The 7,073-nt window shown below is 51.5% G+C and overlaps 1 long non-coding RNA gene across 1 annotated transcript; it reads left to right on the top strand.

The window, feature by feature from the left end:
• The first annotated feature begins 4,296 nt into the window (after positions 1-4,296).
• On the top strand, positions 4,297-6,694 carry LOC139793895 (uncharacterized). The gene is made up of 3 exons (XR_011724869.1): positions 4,297-4,476; positions 5,731-5,830; positions 6,472-6,694. It is a non-coding gene; the product is annotated as an uncharacterized lncRNA (long non-coding RNA).
• The last annotated feature ends 379 nt before the right edge of the window (positions 6,695-7,073 follow it).

Raw genomic sequence — 7,073 nt, 5'->3', positions numbered from 1 at the left:
CACCTGGGCACAGGGCTGGGTGGTGGAGCCATGGAAGGGAAGAGACCTCAGGAAGGACCTTTAGGAGTGGGCAGGGTGGCCTCCTGCCCCCCTCACCCAGGATGGAGGCATCTTCTGCAAGCAGAAATCACCCAGGTACCACCAGTCCTTCCCCTCCTGCCCAGATGCTGGCAGAAAATTCTTGATTACTTTTTGTTTGGCTGTTTGCTGGGGTTTGTTTGTTGGGTGTTGGGTGTTGGGAGGGGTGTGTAGGCTGAGCTGCAGCATAAGGGGGTGCTGGGGGGTACCCAGGAGGGGACATGAGCTGCTGGCACTGAGGGACGTGGCATTTATATCCAGTTCCACCTGCACCAGCCAGCAGGGTCCCTCCAGTATTAGGTTTGACTGAGATGGACTTTGTGGAGCTCAGCTGTGGGGCTGGCTCAGGGAAACCCTTCAGCCTTCCCCCAAAACTCCCCAAACCTGGCCAGAACCACCTCGAGATGCCCAGGAAAGGTTTGTCCCATGGGCTGGAGGCAGGAGAAGGGGAAGCTCAGAGGGGGTGGGCTCACAGGGGAACCTCTGCTGCTGGCACCAGCTGCCCAGGACAAGCTTTGCTGTTTCCATCACCACTGCTGTGACCATCCCCAGTGCCACCAGCATCCCCAGTGCCACCAGCATCCCCAGTGCCACCAGCATCCCCACAGGAGTGCCAGGAGAGCTGGGGCAGCTCTGTGACCAGGTCACCTCTGTCCCAGGGGACAAGAGCTGTGCTGGGAGACTCAGCTCTCCCTCCCTGGCAAAGCAGTGGGAGCTCCAAGCACTTATCAAGAGCACTCATCACGTTTCAGGACCCAGAAGGTAAATAAAAAACACTTCTTTTTAAGATTTCATACTTACCAAACCAGTCTGGGGCTTTTTTTTTTTTTTTTTTTTTTTTTTTTTTGAGGTTGGACTTGAGGATTTGAATCCCTGGTCATGAGGAAAGGAAGGTGAGGGGAAAGGATGACTTTTATTGTCACCTGTGTCCCCTCCCCAGGGAGACAGCCAGGAGGAGGGGGTGACCTTCAGCTTCCCCTGGGCCATCAGCCCCTTCCCCTCTCTGCCCAGGATGATATTTATGGTCACTTCCCCTCTGGCTGGGACCTGAGCTGGGCAGCAGGGACCTGGCTCCCAGACACCCTGAGGATGGGCAGCTCCAAACCAGAGCCCCAAAATCAACCCCCCCATCCACAGAAATAACCGGGGAGGGCGGAAAGATTAAAAAAAAACCCAACAAACCAACCCAAACCCTGGGCAAGTCAAGGTAAATTCCTGCACTGGCACCACCTCCCTCCTGATTTAAATCAGCTTGAGCAACAAATATAAAATAAATGTCCTGGGCGTGCAGCTCCTGCAGAGGTGGGAGGGGGGTGAGTGCAGGGCAGGAATGGGCAACATCTGCAGCTGCCCCAGCCAGCCCTCCACGGCAGGGAATTATTTACCACAAAGTGCCATGACCTCTATTAACAAAGGGAGATGCTTCCAGACCTGCGGGCAGCACCATGGGAAGCAGCTGGATCCAAATCAATCTAATTGGAGATGGGTTTGAATTTATTATGGTGGGGAGAGTCCTGGTGAGGATGCTGAGGGCTCGGGGTGTGTGTGGTGGGGGGGGGAAAGGTGCTGGTACAGTACACTCAGATGGAAAAATCAGGGCTATAAATTGTGCCTAAGAAAAAGCTGGGCAGCTGAGATCATCCAGACACTGAGAAGTGGGGATGGCTTCCTGCTGGGGCACTTTGGAAAAATAAATGTAACCTGAAATTTCCCGAATTTTAAAATTTTTTTCTTTTTTTCTTTTTTTTCTTTCTCTTTTTTTTTTTTTTTTTTTTTTTTTTTTTTTCTTTGCCCTTCCTCCTCAATCAAAAGAGAGAACTGAAAGAAACGTGCACTTCAAGGCTTTAAATCTGAAACTTCCTAATCCCCTGAAGTCCACACTAGACTTCTTGCCTCCATGGAAACCCCAAAGCATTCATCCAAGTGATTGGCCTCCAATGAATTTTAGATAAGACAGAATGGAAGGGAATTGATGTGATTTTAATGCAGAAGAAAGCGGTGGAAGGGAGGTCCACTTGGTTCATATTTGAATAAAGCAAACATGACAGACAAAAGGCTGACAGCTGTAAATGACATTGTCAGTACAAAAATTATCAGCCAGTTTACAATCTGTTTGCTTATGTTGAACAAACAGAATGTGTGTGGCATCCCCGGGCTTCATGAATGGCAGAAATACTTGCAGGCTCCGGAGAGAGGCAGATATCTGCTCCCTCCCAGCCTCCCACCAGAAGAAATCCGTTTGACAGCCGCGCTCAAAAGGAAAATTCGCCCCCTTTTTATTTTTTTTTTCCCCTTCTACGCCTGCTCTTTTTCTCGATTTTTTTTTTTTTTTTTTTTAGCCTTTATTTTTTTCTCCTCTCCTTTGCTTTAGCCGTGGTTTATTTTGTTTTTTCAGGGGCTGTTTTGTTGGTGGGAGGGGAGGGCTGTGCCCCGCGCGGCTGCGGTGTTGGGTGAAGCTGCTCCGGCATTCCAGGCTCCCAACCTGCTGTTACCTAGAGAGAGCTGCTGCTCAGCCTCCTTTTCTCTTTTCTTCCTTTCTTTCCTTTCTGCCCCAAGCGGGAGGCAGACCCAAATAAAGTAGTGCTTCTTCTCCTCCTCCTCCTCTGAAAGCACAGGGCACGTGTGAAACGAGTTGTGGGGTCTCAGCTCCACACCACGGGGCCTTCAGGGCACGGAAACCATTGCCTTGGGGTCCATAACCCCTTTATTTCTGTCTGTATCGAGCCCAGGTGATAAATAGCATGCTTTTAAAAATTGTTATAGTTTTTACTGGAGGTTTTGTGTACCCATCCTGCACCTTTTTCCCGAGTTTTTTCCATCTGTCGTTTGTCGCTGTGACTTTATCCCTGGCCAAGGCCTTTGCCTCCAGCCCATCCCCGTGGCCTCAGGCCTGGAGACAGCCTGCCTCATGTCACCTGCTGCTAAAGGGCAAGAGGAGCTGGCAGCCACCTTGGGTTTCCCCTTTGCCCTGAGTGTTTTATCCCCCCCCCTGACCTGAGCTGGTGAGCTGCTGGCTGCCAAATCCCTTTTCTGATCTCAATGGAAGGGGAAAACGGTTTAAAAAAAAAAAAAAAACACAAAACAACAAATCCCCGTGCCAGGATTTGTTTAGTGGCACTTGGCTTGTTTGAGCAGAAGGAAAAAAAATCATGACAGGTGAGTAGGGTCTGTGTGGGGCAGATAAAGGGAGCAGAACAAGGCCGGGAGGAGCCGGCGCTGCCTTCCGAGCAGCGGGCAGGGGCACTGGGATGAGAAGTTTATCCGGTTCCAGCCGAGCGGGTGACGCTCGTTGGGTTCTGTTACTCTTTTCATTTTAATCTAAATTGCCGTTTCTTTCCCTCTGATATGGCAATCGGTCATAAAGGGCTGACCACCATTAAAGCTGTTTGATTTGGAACCCTGTAGTGTTTGACTAAGAGGGTAAATGCAAATTTGATGAAAGAATAAGGATAAATTTACATATCAGCTTCGGCTCACATGGAGAGAGTAAACATTCTGTTTATCTCAAGTGTCACTTTATGATTTCAGTAGAATATAAAACTGACCTTGGTCCAGACGTTGCAAAAGACCTGAATGAAATATATTGTTGTCTAAATACAATTTACTCAAGTAGAAGTTGTCAGCAAACCCGGCGTAACTCAGCAAACAGGGGGAGACAGCGGGGTCGCCGGGACAAAATTGTTCCAACTGACTCCAAAATGAAAATCTCCAACGCTTTGTAGCCGGTGAGAGGGTGGGAAAGAGAAGGAGCTTCCCCCCACCCAGCCCTTTCCCTAAACCGGGGCTCCTTCCTCCAGCCACAAGCTGGAGGGAAAATCCGAGGAGCTGCAAAGTCCGCGGTGCGGCGCGTGGGTGGGAACAATGCAGGGAGGGCAAAATTATTTGGATTAAATTATGTTAAAAATGCTACCTTTGCTATCTTGATTTTTTTTCAAGCATTTTGTTAACCTTCTGTCTGTTATTCTTTCCCTCTTCTCAAGTTTCCACTCGTCCCTTGCTAAGCATCACTTCGTTCCCCAGCCCTTTCCTCCTCCTCTGCACCCTGGGGTTTGTTAGAAGAAGAAACACGAAAGACAAAACCTGAAGGGTTAATGGGGATTCTTCCTCTGCACAGAAACACTTCCAGGCTATTTAAACTGCACTGAGGATTATTAATTTTTATTTCCCCCCCCACCTTGCTCTTCCAGATGATCGAAAAGGAAAATAAACAGGAGGAGGAAGGGAGGGAGATTTGCAGCCACTGCCTGAGGAAGGGTCTGAGCAAGGCACACGGAGCTGGATGCCTGACTTGGTGTGTTCAGCAGGGACAGGGGGCAAAAAGACAGCTGAACAAATAAATAAGAAAGTGATTGGAGCTGCCAGGCAGGAGCTGGAGGAACCCAAAATCTGTTTTTCCAGGTAACGAGATCAATCGGCTTTCCTGCAGCAGTGCCTGGGCTCTCCTGCAAAGTGTGGGATTGGGGGGGAAAGAGGAGGCAGGGGTTGGTCCGGATCCCTATGGATCCAGGTCGAGGTGGAGGCTGGAAGGAGCCTGAGGTGGGGGCAGCAGGGAGGGGGGGGCACCCCCAGCACCCCCCCAGCATCCCTGGAATGGGCAAAGGCTGAGTGGAGGGGAACAAAAGGCAGAGGGAGATCAAGGAGACTCTGGCTGAGGGAGGGGTGTCCTTGGAAGGGGGGTGTTGCTTATTTATTAGGGTAAATCTCTCTATTTTAAGGCTTCTTGCTGGGGAGGGATGGCAGGAGCTGCTCTGCCCCCCCCTTTGCTCTGGGGTGGTACAAAACACACCCAATGGGGGGCACTGGGGGTTCCCCCCTCCACACTGCCCATCTGGAGCTGGCTCCTGCCTTGGTGCCAGCCTGGCCCCAGCCCTGAGGGGAACACTTTGCAATTTCCAGTTACCAGAGCCCACAGCACTGAGAATTCTTTCGTTTATTAATTTAGAATTCCTGAGCATCAGCTCTATGAGGGAACCCTTGAAAAGCCAAAAAAACCCCAAACCTCCTGAGAGCAGGTAGGGATGGTTCTGGTCCCCCAGAACCAGGGGACCCAGGGGAGCAGGGAGGGGTGCAGATGGATCCATCCCCTGCTGTACAGGACAGAGGGAACCCATGGAGATGCTCAACTTCCTTCAGAGCCAACCCAACCCCTTGATGGAAAACAAAACCCCCCTAAAAAAACCCAAGCAAAACAAAAAAACCCAAGGAAAAAATAAACCAAAGTGGGTGAAAAAGTGAGGTGAGAGGCAGTTCTTCCCTGGGACCCCCTGCACACCCCCAGACCTCATTTATAGAGATTATTTGCACTTCTGAAAGGGCTGAACCAGGCAGCCCTGGGAGAAGAAGGGCTTGGGGCTGCCCCCTGCTGCATTGTCCTTGGGGCAGCCAGGAATGAGGGGAAGGGGGGACCTGAGCCTGGGGGTGTCCTCCCTGCCTGGGGAGAAGCCTCTTCTGCTGCGGGGTCAGGTTCAGGTGCTGGCACTTCTGATGCTGTATTTAATTAAAAAAATAATTAAAGGGAAAGGAAAGGGGAAAAAGTTACTGGGAGAAAGGCCCATGGGCTGGCAGCTTCTCCTGAGTTTGGAATCCCAGGAGACATCATTTGTCCCTTGTTTCACATTTATGTTGGGTTTTGTGTTGTTTTTTTTTTTAGAGAGATCAGAGGAATATTTTCTGTTTTCAAGGAACTAGAGCTGTGACTTCCTCTCCTCCCCTGCCCCTTGGTCCCTCACTGATGGAGAAAGGATTCATTTGGGTGAGGATGGGTCCCCATGGGTCCAGATCCTCCTTACCCTGCAGGTTGCCCAGTTAGACAGCACGGACACCCTGGATCACCCTGGATCACCCTGGATCACCCTGCCACGGGTCCCCAGGGGTTCTCAGCCCCTGCAGCATTTACCAGCTGCCCCCAAAGCCTCCTCCCTCCTGCACCTCCTGCTCCTGCCCCCTTTGCCCCTCTCGGGACCGATGCAGATGGACACAGATCACCAAAGCCCCCAGCACCCAGTGCCCAGCTCGGGGCATCCCCTGGCATCTGGATGAGCTCCAGGTGGGTCCCTGTGCTCCAGGATGCCCTTCATTGCCCATTCCCATTTCTTCCCTGCCCGAAATCCCAGCTCTGTAGTAGTCCCACCAACCTCCACACCCCGTACCCATCAACCCCAGGCCTGATCCCACAGCCTGCCCATGCCACACCAGAAGGTCATACCTAAAGCATCATCCTGCTCAGCCATGCCTCCAAAAAGGAGGAAGGTGTCTGCTCTGGCCTTGGGGTGCTCCATGCATCAGCCTTTCCCTTTGGGAATACTGGGGCTGGGGACGGAGCTGCTGCCACCACCTCAATTACAACCCTGCTCCCCACCACCCTGTAATGAAGGAATTTTCCTCTTTTTGCAGGGTGAATACTAATTGTGATGGGCTCCAGCACAGGAGGATGGTGCCATCTAAAGGAACCAGAGGCAAAGAAGAGCAGCAGCCACTGCAGAGGGGCTTCATTTGCATAGAATTTGCCTATTCCCTACCAAGCTGTGTTCAAGGTTATTTTCTTCCCAGCACCTTCTGGTTTCCACCAGGCACGGAGCTGATACCAGGGAAACCCAGGGTAAGGTCTGGCTGTCCCAGGTCCTCCACCCAAGCAGAGCAGGGACATCACCCCAAGGCCGAGGAGCTCTTTGGGGTCAGGTTTTGGAAGTGCCCCTTCCCGATGTGTCCTCTCTCTGTATCCTCACCGGAGCACCAGGGATGGTTCCAGCACAGGGAGCCCAGACCTCAGCTTTGGAGCTCACCAGTCCACCTCAATCCATGGGCACATCTGCTGGGGCTCTGACCCACCTTAAATTCCCTCCCCTGGGCTCCCTTTGTCAGGAGAGCTGCAGTCATCCCAATAATCCTCTCGGCACACGCTGCTAACAAGCCCGAACCAACCCCAGCATTCCTATTTTACCTTTTTTTTATTATTATTTATTTTATTTTATTTGACTCACTGCATGCCCTGGAAG

The sequence above is a fragment of the Heliangelus exortis genome, chromosome 3 (genome assembly GCF_036169615.1).
Source record: "Heliangelus exortis chromosome 3, bHelExo1.hap1, whole genome shotgun sequence".
In the NCBI taxonomy this organism is placed as follows: Eukaryota; Metazoa; Chordata; class Aves; order Apodiformes; family Trochilidae; genus Heliangelus; species Heliangelus exortis.
The sequence above is the reverse complement of the archived record's forward strand: the minus strand, read 5'-3'. Positions and strand labels throughout refer to the sequence as shown.